General features: G+C 35.5%; 1 long non-coding RNA gene across 1 annotated transcript in view; it reads left to right on the forward strand.

Annotated features, from left to right (window-relative positions):
- LOC125610526 overlaps positions 1-13,302 on the forward strand; it is a 39,924-nt gene extending 26,622 nt beyond the window's left edge. Inside the window, exon 3 of the long non-coding RNA XR_007340511.1 lies at positions 13,149-13,302. This is a non-coding gene — a long non-coding RNA (uncharacterized LOC125610526). The remainder of the gene's footprint in view (positions 1-13,148) is intronic.
- The last annotated feature ends 1,825 nt before the right edge of the window (positions 13,303-15,127 follow it).

Raw genomic sequence — 15,127 nt, forward strand, 5'->3', positions numbered from 1 at the left:
GAGAGAGAGAGAGAGAGAGAGAGAGAGAGAGAGAGAGAGAGAGAGAATTTTAATATTTATTTTTTAGTTTTCAGCGGACACAACATCTTTGTTTGTATGTGGTGCTGAGGATCGAACCCGGGCCGCACGCATGCCAGGCGAGCGCGCTACCGCTTGAGCCACATCCCCAGCCCAGGCAACAGTTTTTAAAGGTACTTATTTAGCTAGGAGTTGAGTTGCTGAGTCACAGCGTACAAGTTCAGTTTCTAGATTCTGTCAAATCAACTTGCTTGTATTGATTAACTCTCCACTAGGAGCATATATGACTACCAGATATTCCTTATCCTTCCCAAGAGTTGATATTGTCAGATATTAAAATCTTTGCCATTTTAGTGGGTTTGGTGAAAATGTTTCTCACTGTTGTTGCTAATGAGCTCCACTATGTTTTCACATGTTTCACATGTTCATGTGCCCTATTTTATTTCTCTCCATGAAGTATTTTGTAATCTTTCCCCCAGTTTCTTGTTGGAATTGTTTGTATCTTTCTATTTACTTATATAGTTCTTTTTTTTTTAGATTTTATGCAAAATTTTATTTTGAACAATTTAACAATATATTTTTAAAACTTCTAAACCAATAATGTTTATTTTTCAGTTCACAATAACATTTATGGAATTATTTTGAACAGTTTTCCTCTTAAAATAAAAAAAAAAAAAAAAAACATTTCATGGAGAGATAGTTAATACATCCTCTCCCCTACAAAAGTGAACATACCCCCTTAGTAGGATTCAAGTAACACAGCAAAAGTAGTATTTATTTTTTCTTTATGGAAAATTTGGTAAGCAACTGAGTGTATTGTACACCCTTTGCAGAGAAGATGTGAACCCTCCTTCCTGTCTACCACCTCCACCCCTTGAATAGATGTCACTTGGGCTGCTTGAACAGGTTTCCAACTTCCACCATCCCCATCCAGGGAGCTGTTGTAATCACCATAGCGACTGCTTCTGGTGAGCTTGTGGGTGTCCTCGGTGGGGATCCTTGTGTAGGTGGCTCCATGCAGGAGCTCCTGTCTCTAAGAGCTTCCAGCCGGATGATCAGAACCATCTCTATCAGGACTCCCCATAGCCCTCAAGATCACTATAGCTTTTAGAAGAATGTTCCCCTGGAGAATTACAATGGCCATAATCACATATGCATATGTATGCATGTTCTCCACATGGCTGAACGTGATTCTCTGCATCTCAGACTCTGCTTGCATAACTATCTTTAGCAGAGTAACCAGCATCTCTCGGTGACACATAATCATCTCTCCGTGAAGAGACTTGTTCCCTGCGTGGCCCTCTCCATAATTCTCTCTCCCAGGAGACACGGGGACCTCATCCTCCCATACTACTCTTGCTCTTGGTTGGAGCAGATGGAGCAGATCTTTAAGAGGAGGATCTCCACTTCTTGAAGTTGGATCTCTTTTAACAGGAAACAGCACCCTAGAAGAACTCACGCTGAGATTCAGAATATATCTATCATCATCCAAGTGTCCTGCACGTGAAGGACCCCTCTTGTTCCTCCACTTCCTCCTGTGCCACATCTCAGGCTTCTTGGAGGCCCTCTGTTTCTTGAAAGAGATGGTAGTCTTCACCTACTACCACCCTCAAAAGATGGTTTGTTGGCTCTCTCTCCTTTAATTGTTTTTCTATTCAAAGACTTTCCATTCGTATCTTTGGCAGCATCTTTAGCATCAGCTGAGCTTTAAAAAGTAATACAAGCAAAGCTTCTGGACTTGGTTTCCTTGTCTTTCATCAAAAGAACTTCCCGTATCCTCCAAATTTCCCAAATACTACTTCAGGAGTCTTTTTTTTTTTCTGGTCTCTGTATTTTTTTTAAATTTTTTTTATTGGTTGTTCAAAACATTACAAAGCTCTTGACATATCATATTTCATACTTTAGATTCAAGTGGGTTATGAACTCCCATTTTTACCCCGTATACAGATTGCAGAATCACATCGGTTACACATCCACATTTTTACATAATACCCTATTAGTAACTGTTGTATTCTGCTACCTTTCCTATCCTCTACTATCCCCCCTCCCCTCCCCTCCCATCTTCTCTCTCTACCCCATCTACTGTAATTCATTTCTTTCCTTGTTTTTTTCCCCATTCCCCTCACAACCTCTTATATGTAATTTTGTATAACAAGGAGGGTCTCCTTCCATTTCCATGCAATTTCCCTTTTCTCTCCCTTTCCCTCCCACCTCATGTCTCTGTTCAATGTTAATCTTTTCCTCCTGCTCTTCCTCCCTGCTCTGTTCTTAGTTGCTCTCATTATATCAAATAAGACATTTGGCATTTGTTCTTTAGGGATTGGCTAGCTTCACTTAGCATAATCTGCTCTAATGCCATCCATTTCCCTGAAAATTCCATGATTTTGTCATTTTTTAGTGCTGCGTAATACTCCATTGTGTATAAATGCCACATATTTTTTNNNGAATTTGGAGCCCGACCCCACAGTATGTAGATCTTAGCCAACTTTTTCTTCTATCAGACGGCGTGTCTCTGATTTGATATCAAGCTCCTTGATCCATTTTGAGTTAACTTTTGTGCATGGTGAGAGAAAGGGATTCAGTTTCATTTTGTTGCATATGGATTTCCAGTTTTCCCAGCACCATTTGTTGAAGATGCTATCCTTCCTCCATTGCATGCTTTTAGCCCCTTTATCAAATATAAGAAAGTTGTAATTTTGTGGATTGGTCTCTGTGTCCTGTATTCTGTACCATTGGTCTACCTGCCTGTTTTGGTACCAGTACCATGCTGTTTTTGTTACTATTGCTCTGTAATATAGTTTTAAATCTGGTATCGCTATACTGCCTGATTCACACTTCCTGCTTAGAATTGTTTTTGCTATTCTGGATCTTTTGTTTTTCCATATGAATTTCATATTGCTTTATCTATTTCTACAAGAAATGCTGTTGGGATTTTGATTGGCATCGCATTAAACCTATAGAGAACTTTGGGTAATATCGCCATTTTGATGATGTTAGTTCTGCCTATCCATGAACAGGGTATATTTTTCCATCTTCTTTGATCTTCTTCTATTTCTCTCTTTAGGGTTCTGTAGTTTTCATTATATAAATCTTTCACCTCTTTTGTTAGGTTGATTCCCAAGTATTTTGTTTTTTTTGAGGATATTGTGAATGGGGTGGTTGTCCTCATTTCCATTTCAGAAGATTTGTCGCTGATATACAGGAATGCCTTTGATTTATGCATGTTGATTTTATATCCTGCCACTTTGCTGAATTCATTTATTAGCTCTAATAGTTTCTTTGTAGACCCTTTTGGGTCTGTTAGATATAGTATCATATCATTCAAAAATAGTGATAATTTAAGTACTTCTTTTCCTATTTTTATGCCTTTAATTTCTTTTGTCTGTCTAATTGTTCTGGCTAGTATTTCTAGAACTAAATTGAATAGAAGTGGTGAGAGAGGGCATCCCTGTCTTGTTTCTGGTCTCTGTATTGAGGTCTCCTATGAAAAGTCTCCCAGGCCCATCAGCTCCCATCGCTTTGCATTTCCTGGCTTTCAGGGTGCTTGGTGTTCTCTGTATCATTTTTCAGCTCCTGTGTAGCAGAAACAGGGACTCCTGATTGAGGACTGGAAGCTTAGAATGGGTTCAAAGAATCACTTATATAGCTCTTCGTGTGTATGTTCTAGACATTAATCCTTTGTCAGTTACAAGTGTGGCAAATATTTTCTTCCAGAGACTTGCCTTTTTATAAATTCCCTTTATAAAGTCTTCTTATAGAATAGAACTAAATTTTTAAAATTTATTAGAAAGCATCATTCTTTCATGTTTTCATTTTGGTGTTTGGAGAAATCCTTCAAATATGAATCTTTGATAGACTCATATTTTGTCTTTTAAAATCTTAAAAGTTTTGCCTTTGTTTTTCTTTAATACTTACATTCAGGATGTGTGCTAAAAATCCAATTTCATTTTTTCCATATGTATAATCAATGTCCTGGCTCTATTTATTGAAGAACCCATTTTTCCCTTGCTAATTTGCAATGCTGACTCAGATGTCCAGGAGGATTCCATTCGTGTGCTGGTCTGGGCCAAATTTGTTCTGTTCTAAGCAATTTGTCTCTTTCTGCATCAATACCACATTGTTCTAATTTCTGTAGCTTTACAATAATTCTTGGTATTTGTGAGGTAATTGCTGACATCTTATGCTTCACAAGTGTCTTGGCTGTTCTTTGCTTTTTTGCTCTTCATATAAATTTTACAATCAGTTTATCAAATATCACAAAAGTCTTGTTGGGCCTCAACTGAAATTGCATCTATAAATCCACTGGGAGGGAAACAATGTCTTTGTTGTATTTAGATTATAGTCTATTTCTCTATTTGTTTAAGTTCTTTTAAAACTGTTTAAATATAGTTTCATAATTTTTCTCATTAAATGTTTTTTTTTATCTTTTGTTAGTAATTCAGTCCTAGTTTTTAAATATTTTTTGAGTCTCTTTTTTTAAAGGGTCCATTTTCAAACTGTTTGTTGCTGGTATATAAAGATGCCAAAAATTAAAAATGCAAAAAAAAAAATTATTCTGAAATAATTGTAAGTTCACAGGAAGTTGGGAAGATAGTACAGAGGGCCTGTGTGCCTTTCACCGACTCTCCTACAATGGTTCCATCCTTTATAAATGTCGTATGATATCAAAGTCAGGAAACCAACAGTGGTATGTGTGTGTATAGTTCTGTTGTATCACTTGGGTAGATCTGGATAAGCAGCACTGCTATCAAAGGGTAGAATTGTTCTATCCCAACAAGACTCTACCTGGAGCTAACCCCTGTTTTGTTCTGTCCACCAGTTGCTTCCTTCCCCATTATCATTAACCTCTGGCCACTAATCTTTTGCCCATTTCTACAACTTTATCATTTTAAGAATTAAATATAATGGAACCATTCAGCATGTGACAGATATTGGCTTTCTTCACGAGGCATAATGCTCTTGAGATTCAGTCAAGTTGCTGTATCAATAGTATGTTCCTTTCTCCTGCTCAATAGTATTCCTTGTGTCAGAGTTTGTTTAAATATCTACCTATTACAGGACATTTGGATTGTTTTCAATTTTTGGCTTATTATAAATCGGGTTGCTATGAATAACTGCACAAGTTTTTGTGTGGATTTAAGTTTTCACTTCTCTGGGATAAATGCTCAAGAGTACATTGTTGGGTAGTATTGATACTGCTGATTACCGGTGACGAGTTCTGCTCCCTCAAATGTTGAAGTTTGAACATTAGAGAAGCAGCCAAGGCAAACATATAAAGCAGGGTTTATTTAAAAAGGGGTAACATAGACTTCTCCCAGGACAGAAAAGGGGACCTAGCTGTTATCCTGGTATCCCCAGAAGCCAGAGGTTCTGCCTTTTTTTATAAATCCTAGGCTTCCTTTGTTCTCCTGCCCTCTTCCCCTAATCTCTCTCTTTCCTGAATACGTGACTAGGCCTAGAAAATGCTCCGTGGGATGACCAAAGGGTGGGAAACCGGTGGGCTGAAGGGGGAAGGGCAGGATGGTGCAGCCAAGGACACAACCTTATAGCTCCCTGTAGGAAGGTTACCTTGACATCAGGTTGGAGCAGGGGCAGGTTATTGATATGGGTGGAGGAGGGGCTCTGAAGGAATTAACATTTCAATCCTTCTGGAGACAGTCTCCAATTTCCTGGACTCACTCAAATTGGCCTCCTTGATCCGACCTGACTCAATTTACCTATCTATGCTGACTGCCTGTCTAATTCTGGCTTCAATATGGTAAGCAAATCTCGCATTTTTTAGGAAATGCATTCTTGCCAGTGTTTGATATTGTCACTATACTTAATTTTAGCTACTGTAATAGGTGTGTAGTAGATAGCTCATGTTTTCTTAGTTTTCATTTCTCTAATGGCTAATGATATTGAACATCTTGTCATATGCTTATTTGCCCTCCTTTGGTCCCCTTTATCAAGTGTCTTTAGCCCATTTTCTATTCAGATTGTTTGATTTGTTTTTTTACTGTTAAGCCTTGAGAGTTCATCTCCCAGTTTGAACTTATCTTCTCATTTTCTTAACAGAATCTTTTGCAGAGCAAAAGTTTTTACTTTTGATAAATTTCAACTTACTGATTTTTCTTTTATGGATCATGCTTTTGGTGTCAGATCTAAGAGCTCTTCCTAATTTCTAAAGTTTTTCTCTTGCATTTTTCCTAAAAGCTTTGTAGCATTAAATTTAATGTTTAAATATAAGATCCATTTTGAGTTAATTTTTATATGAAGTGTGAAATTTAGGTTGTGTTAATTTTTCTTATAACATGGATCTCCAATTTTTTGAAATAACTATTCTTCCTCCATTAAAATCCTCTTGCGCTTTTGTAAAAATTATTTGGCTATATTTGCCCGGGTTTATTTCTAGATTCTCTATTCTGTTCCATTGATCTATATGCTTATCATTCCACCAATACTTCAAGATCTGAATCAATGTAGATAATTAATGAGTTTAATATTTTATTGAGTGATTCTTCCTACTTTCTTCTTTTTAAAAATTGTTTTAGCTTATCCTACTTCCTTTGCCTTTCCATATAAATTTTAGAATAATCTTATCTATGTGTGCAAAAAATCTTACTGCAATATTGAGAGGATTTGGGTTGAATCCTTGTCAATTTGGAGAGAATTAATATTTTTATGATGTTGAATGTGTTATCTATGAATGTTTCTCCATTTATTTAAATCTTGGATTTCTCTTAAAGCTTTCTGCATAAATATCCTGGACATATTTTGTTAAATTTTTCCCTATTTAATTTTTTGAGTGACTATAAATAGTGTTATATTTAAAATCTTAGTGCATTGATAGTATATATAATTAATTGTATATACAATTGAATTTTTGTTTTTCTTGTATCCTAAAACTTTGATGAACTTACTTTTCAGTTCTAGAGTTAAAAAATAAGTTGTTTGGATTTTCTCTGTATACCATCATGTTGTGTACAAATAGGGAGAGTTTTTTTTTTCTTTTTTATTTGTATGTGGTTCATTTCTTTTCTTGGATGGGTCCAGTCTAATCATGGAAATAATTGGAAGATGAAGAAGTGTGGGTCAGAGAGACAAGATAATGGAAGAAGAAGTTGGAAAAATTTGGAGGAGAGCTAAGATGCACAGGAGCTGGTTTTGAATATGTAGAAATGAGGACATGAGCCAAGTCATATGGTAACATCCAGATGAGAGTGGCTCTCAGCTGACATTCCTAGAAGGGAATGGGGACCTCAGTCCTATAACCTCAAAAAATGGAATTCTTTCAACTACCTTAATGATCAAGGACATGTATTATCTCCTAGAGCTGGCAGAGGGAAGTTCAGCTCTGATAACACATTGATTTCAGAGTGTGCAACTGTGTCAGACCTCTGACCTACAGAACTGTAATGTAACAAATGTGTGTAGGTCAAGCCACTGAGTTTGTGGTCACCTGTGATAGCAGAGGTAGAAAACTAATGCATGCACAGTGTTCCTTACTATCTTTTTGGTGTCTTTAGGACCTGTAGTTATACCCACTGATGGTAATGACAATTTATTCCTTTTTATTTGATTTTCTTTTTTGTCTTGCTAGAGGTTTGTCACTTTCTGCTATTATTATTATTATTATTATTATTATTATTATTATTATTATTTAATCTTCTCCTGCTCACTTTCAGTTTATTTTGCTCTTTTTTCCTCTGGGTTTTGAGGGGAAAAACGCAGATTGTTGATTTGAACTTCTACCTTATTTCTTATCTATCATGCACATTTAGTAATATAAAATTCCCTCTCAGTGCCCTTCTTTAGCTGCTCCCCACCCATTTTGATATATTATGCTTGAATGTTCATTCAGTTCAGTGTGCTTTTTAGTTTCCCTTGAGCATTTTCCTTTGATCTATGCATTGTTTAGAACTGTGTTGTTTAGTTCCAAGGGTTTGGAGATTTTTGTGTTATCTTTTTGCTATTAATTTGTGTTTTGATTCAATTGTACTTGGAAAACAAATTCCTTGTGATTTCCTTTTTCTAAAATTTGTTGAGGTTTGTTTTAGGACCTGGGTCATTGTCCGTGGTAGTGTTATCTTCTGCAAGTGCTTCTTTAATACAGAGTTATGAAAAATCATGCTGTGAATGGATAATTATGAATGAAATGCATTCCACTATTTTCATTTGTCATATATGTAAGAAATAAAAAAAAAAGAGTATTCTGCTGCTCTTGGACAGTTCTATAAAGGTCAATTCTTTTGCTTGATGGTGTAGTTAAGTTCTTTTGTATCCTTGCTGGTTTTCTGTCTAGTTGTGCTGGATGTTGAATTTTCCAGCTATTATTATGGAATTATGCATTGCTCCTTTCAGTTCTACCAGTTTTTGCCTCACATGTTTTGCAACTCTATCGTTTGGTGTATGCTCATTAAAGACTGCTGCATCTCCTGGATGGAGTTGACCTTTCTATCATAATGTAATGTTCCTCTTTACCTTGGTAATATTCTGTGTCCTAAAGTACACTTTTTCGGATATTAATATAAACACCTCTGCTTTATTTTGATTAGTGTTTGCCTGGTATATATTTTATTTCCTTTTACTTTTAACCTATGCTGTAATATTTTAAATGGGTTTCTTATTGATAGTGTATAAGTGGGTTGTGTTTTTAAAATCCATCAGTCAGTCTCTTTTAATTGGCATATTTAGACCACTTACATATAATATGATTAATGGAATGTTAGGGCTTAAGTATGCCACTTACTTGTTTATTCCCACTACTTATGAATTTTTCCTTTTCAGCATCCCTCTGCAGATTATGTATACATCTTTTAGAATTCTATTTTTTATTTACCTATAGTGTTTTTAGATACCTTTCTTTCTTTCTTTCTTTCTTTCTTTCTTTCTTTCTTTCTTTCTTTCTTTCTTTCTTTCTTTCTTTCTTTCTTTCTTCTTTGTTGTTTTTAGATATACATGACTGTAGGGTGTATTTTGACATATCATATATACATGGAGAGCAACCTTATCCATTTAGGACCCTGTTCTGTGGTGGTACATGATGTGGAGTTACATTGGTTATATATTCATATATGAACACAGGAAAGTTATGTCTGATTCATTCTCCTGTCTTTCCTATTCCCAACCCCCTACCCTTCCCTTCATTAGCCTTTGTCTAATCCAGTGAACTTCTATACTTTTCCTCCCTACCATCCCTTATTATGGGTTAGCATCCACATATCAGAGAGAACATTTGGCCTTTGGTTTTTTGGGGACTGGCTTATTTCACTTAGCATGATATTTTCCAGTTCCACCCATTTACCAGCAAATGACATAAATTCATTCTTCTTTATGGCTGAGTAATATGCTTGATCCATTCATCTGTTGAAGGTCACCTAGGTTAGTTCCATAGCTTGGCTATTGTCAATTGAGCTGCTATAAACATTGACATGGCTGCATTACTGTAGTATGCTGATTTTAAGTCCTTTGGGTATAAAACGAGGAGTGGGATAGTTGCGTCAAATTTTGGTTCCATTCCCAGTTTTCTGAGGAATCTCCATACTGCTTTCCAGAGTGGTCACACCAATTTGCAGTCCCACCAGCAAAGTATGAGTGTACCTTTCCCCCACATCCTCGCCAGCATTTAATCGTTCCTTGTATCGTTGATAATTGCCATTCTGACTGGAGTGAGATGGAATCTCCGAGTAGTTCTAAGTTGCATTTCTCTAATTGCTAGAGATGTTGAATACTTTTTTATATATTTTTTGACCATCGTGTTTCTTCCTCTATGAAGTGCCTGTTCAGTTCTTTGCCTATTTATCATTTATTGATAGAGTGTTTTTTTTTGGGAGGGTGGTATTAAGTTTTTTGAGTTCTTTGTATACTATGGAGATTAATTCTCTATTGAGGTGTAGATGGTAAAGATTTTCTCCCATTCTGTAGGCTCTCTCTTCACATTATTGATTGTTTCCATTGCTGTGAAGAAGCTTTTTAGTTTGATGCCATTCCATTTATAGTTTGATGCCATTCCATTTATTGGTTCTTGATTTTACCTCTTGCACTTTAAGAGTCTTATTGAGGAAGTCTGTTCTTGAGCTGACATGATGGAGAGTTGGGCCTACTTTTTCTTCTTTGGTCTTTGGTCTAATTCCTAGGTCCTTGATCCACTTTGAGTTGAGTTTTGTGCAGTGTGAGAGATATGGGTTTAATTTCAAGCTTCTACATGTGGATTTTTAGTTTTCCCAGCACCACTTATTTAAGAGGCTATCTTATTTCCAATGTGTATTTTTGGCACCTTTGTCTAGGTACTTATGAGGGTATGTCTCTGTGTCTTCTATTCTGTTCCTTTGGTCTTCATGTCTATTTTGGTGCCAATACTATGCTCTTTTTGTTACTATAGCTCTAGCATAATTTAAGGTCTGGTAATGTGACGTTGTCTCCTGTATTATTTTTTGTCCAGAAGGATTGTGTTGGCTATTCTGGGCCTATTATTTTTCTTGTTCTTTTTTTTATATTTATTTTTTAGTTTTTGGTGGACACAACATCTTTATTTTATTTTATGTGGTGTTGAGGATCGAACCTAGCACCCTGCACATGCCAGATGAGCGCGCTATCGCTTGAGCCACATCCCCAGCCCCTGGGCCTATTATTTTTCAAAATGAATATCATGACTTCTTTTTCTATTTCTATGAAGAATATCATTGCAATTTTAATGGGAATGGCATTAAATCTGTATAGCTCTTTTGGTAGTATGGCCATTTTGACAATATTAGTTCTACCTATCCAAGAACTTGGAAGATCTTTCCATTTTCTAATGTCATCCTCAATTTCTTTCTTTAGTGTTAGATACATCATTTTAAAAACCATTTTCAGTGATTGTTCTAGGTATTACATCACCATTTATGGGTATTAGTATTTTATCAGTTTTAGTGTAGAAGTTTTACCTCCCTTTACATCCTTTATCTTCCTTCATTTTAGAATCTTAAATATTTTGTGTACATTGAGAGCACACTAATCCTATGTTATAATTTTGCCTTAACTGGAAACATAATTTAGAAAACTCAGGAAGAGAAGAAAAGTCTGTCATCTTTATCCATATTATCCTGTTTCTGGTGCTCTTTCTTTCTTTCTTTCTTTCTTTCTTTCTTTCTTTCTTTCTTTCTTGTGTTTCAAGATTTCTTCTTTTATCATTTCTGTTTAGATAACTTTTTAAACTTTTACTTCCTCTTCCTGTTCCTCTTTCTTCTTCTTCCTCCTCCTCCTCCTCCTCTTCCTACTCCTCCTTCATCTTGATAGTCTGGTTGTAACAAATTCTTTTAATTTTTCTTTCTTTGTGAGAATTTTCTTACGTTGTTCATTACAGAAGAAGAATTTTCCTGGATATAGAATTCTGAGTTGATAGCTCTTTTCTTTTCTAAAAATGTTTTTATTAGTGCGTTGTACTTATACATAATAGTGGAGTTCATCTTGACATAATCAAACATGCATGGAATATAATTTGCTCCATTTCAGATCCCAGTACTTCCTCTTTCCCTCCCCCCTTCCCTTCTGTTTCCGTTCTACTTCTATTTATTTATTGTTTTTAAAAATTGATGCTTTATTAGATATATGTAAAGGTGGAATTCACTGAGTCATTTATTCATTTAAATACATAGCACAATTTGGTGTTTAAACATTTGAAGTGTTATGCCACTTTGTATTGGCTCTCATGATTTTTGACGAGCAATATGCAATTTGAATAATTTTTCCCTTATAGGGAAGTTGCTGTTATCATAAGTTGCTTTCAAGATGTTTTTCTTTTTCTTTTCTTTTTTTTATTTTCAGAACCTTAACTTGGCATGGATTCTTTGCATTTACCCTGTGTGGAGTTTGCTCAGGCCCTTGAATCTATAGGTCTGTCTTCTGCTAAAATTGGGAAGTTTTCAGTTATTATTTTTACAGATTCATTCTCTTTCTTCTCTCTTTCTGGGACTCTGACAACATAAATGCTGGATCTTTTGTGATAGTTCCACAGGTCCTTGGGGCTCTTTTTTTTTTTTCAATCTATATTTATCTCTGTTCAAATTGGGTAATTTTTACTCTTCTGTGTTCTACTTTAATGATTCTTTCCTTTTGTTTTGATCATTTTGCTTATAATCTTATAAATTGATTTTTATTACTTTAAAAACAAACTTTTAATTTAAAAATAGGTCTAGGTTTACAGAAAAGTTATAATGGTAGTACAGAGAGTTCCTAGTACAGACCTATACTAACATCTTACATTAGTATGTGTGTTTGTCACCATTAAATAACCAATATTGATAAATTATTATTATTTAGATTTTTAAGAAAATTCAATGCTAAGGATCAAACCCAGGGCCTCATGCAATGCTATGCAAATACTTTACCACTAAGCTACACCCCTATTCCCGATACATTATTATCAAAGTCCATATTTTATACAGATTTCCTTACTTTCTACTTGATGTCTTTTTTTTTTGTTATTGTTCCACGAGACCAAATTAACTTTGTCAAGTTTCTTTGAGTTGTGACGTTTCCTCTGATTTTCCTTGTTTTTGATGATTTTGATGGTCTTATATATTACATAATGTCCTTTAATTGATATTTTCTTATTATTAGACTGTGGTAATGGGCTTTTTTTGGAGAAAGAACACCAAGGTAAAATGTGTGTCATATGTTATATGATGTATCATATAAAGGGTACACAATGTTAATATACTATCATTGTAATGATCATTGTTGGTATTAGTCTTCATCACTTGAATGAGGTAGTATTTGCCACATGTCTCTATTATAAAGTTACTCATTTACCTCTTTTTAAATCTGTGTTTTTTTTTTTTTTTTGGAAGAAAGTCATTATGTGCAACTCATACTTAAAAAAATGGCTAGTTAAATAAAATATTTGAAATTCTTCATGAAAGAGTTGTCATTCCTCCCTTTCTTTCTCTCTGTCTTAGTATGGGCTCATGGATATTTATTATATAATCCAAGAATATGTTATTTCTTATGTTGTTCAAATTGTTTCAGCTTTGGCCACTGGGAATTCTTTCAATTGGCTCCATATCCCTTTGATACACCCACATTAGTATGGGTATTCTTTTTAAAAAAACACTTACTTTGTTTTGCTACAATAGACTCCTTTCTTATCCTGCATATTTTTGCTTCAGTTCTAGAGTCAACCTTGTCATCATGGAGCCCTGATTTTGTTCATCAGAGAAGGGTATTAAAAACCAAGGTGTGGTCCAAATCTTCATCACATCCGATTAGGCCATGACTTCCTTAACAAGACTCCTAAAGCACAAGAAGTAAAATCAAGAATTAATGAATGGTTTAGACTCAAACTAAAAAGCTTCTTCTCAGCAAAAGAACATCAATGAGGTGAACAGAGAAATCTTGGGAGCAAATTTTTGCCATGTACATGTCAGATAGAACACTAATCTACAGGATATGAAAAGAACTCAAAATACTTAACATCAAAAAAACAAACAACCCAATCAATAAATGGGCTAAGGAGCACAGACACTTCTCAGAAGAAGATACACATTCAATCAACAAATATATCAAAAAATGTTTCAACATCTGTAGTAATTAGAGAAATGCAAATCAAAACTGCTCTAAGATTTTATCTTATGCCAGTCAGAATGACATTTATCAAGAATACAGACAATAGTAAATGTTGGCAAGGATGTGTGTGTGTGGGGAGGCACACTTATACATTGCTCTCGGGACTGCAAATTGGTGCAGCCAATCTGGAAAGCTGTATGGAGATTACTTAGAAAACTTCGAATGGAACCACCATTTGACCCAGCTGTCCTACTCCTAGTTCTATACCCAAAGGACTTAAAATCAGCATACTATAGTAACACAGCCACATCAATGTTTATAGCAACTCAATTCACAATAGCTAAACTGTGGAAGCAACCTTGATGCCCATCAATAGATGTGGTATATATATATACAATGGAATATTACTCAGCATTAAAAGAGAATAAAATTATGACATTTGCAGGTAAATGGGTAAAGTTGGAGAATACCGTGCTAAATAAAGTAAACCAATCCTCAAAAGCCAAAGGCCAAGTGTTATCTCTGGTAAGTGGATGCTGATCCATAATGGGGGAGCATGGAAAAAAATGGAGGAACTTTGATGGGGAAAAGGGAAGGGAGGAGTGGGGAAGGAGCTTGGGGGCAGGAAAGATGATGGAATGAGATGGACATCATTAAGTACATGTGTGACTGCACATGTGGTGTGATGCTACATTGTGTACAACAGAGAAATTGTGCTGCAATTGTGTATAATGAATAAAAATGCATTCTGCTCTCATGTATACTTAGTTAAAATAAATTAATTAATAACAAAAACAAGTTGTGCTCAATACTGTTGGGGTGCCGTGTCTTCTAAGAGCCTCTTAACTGACAGTGAAGGCATATCTATGTGTGTATTAATCTGTGTGTAAACACATACCATAACTTTTATGTATATCCCATATATTAAGCTGAATTTATACTGATGACTCAATGTTTAATCCGTCACCATGTGGAAAATTCTAGCCTTGCTTGACTGAAGTTGCAAACGATAGCACATCCTGAACCCTGTCTGGTAATCTCTCCATTCCAGCAGTGAGAAACTTGGCTTCCCTCCGTCTGTCATCTATTTATTTAATAGTTCAATTGTTTATCCATGTGGCCATTTAAAAAAACTCTTATTTTATACCCTATGGAGAATAGCTTTGTCAACTAGAGTGCAGTGTTTATGTGCAGTTCATTTAACTTTTAGTCTCACAGACTTAATTCATTTACAAAGGAACTTAGGTCAGTTTCTTCTCTACTCCACCTTCCATTCGATGTAGTTGGCTTATTTTATACATGTGAAGTACAGTTGGATTCCCCGGGATGGGGGAAGAGAGAGACCTTGGGGTATTTTTCTCCTGGTGTTTTGTTTGTCAGGCTGTGGGTTAGAGATGGTTGTGTTCCTCTACCTGTAAAGCCCTCAGCAATATGGTGATTACCCCTTTTCCTTGTCCTTCAGGGCCAGAGGTAATGCCCTTAGGTATAAAAATGTTATCATTTTTCTTAATGTTACCATTTTATTAAACTCCTTGGTAGTGTTGATGTTTTTTGAGTTGCTGCTGCTTCTGTGTCTGAGGGA

The sequence above is a fragment of the Marmota marmota genome, unplaced genomic scaffold (genome assembly GCF_001458135.2).
Source record: "Marmota marmota marmota unplaced genomic scaffold, marMar, whole genome shotgun sequence".
NCBI classification, from domain to species: Eukaryota; Metazoa; Chordata; class Mammalia; order Rodentia; family Sciuridae; genus Marmota; species Marmota marmota.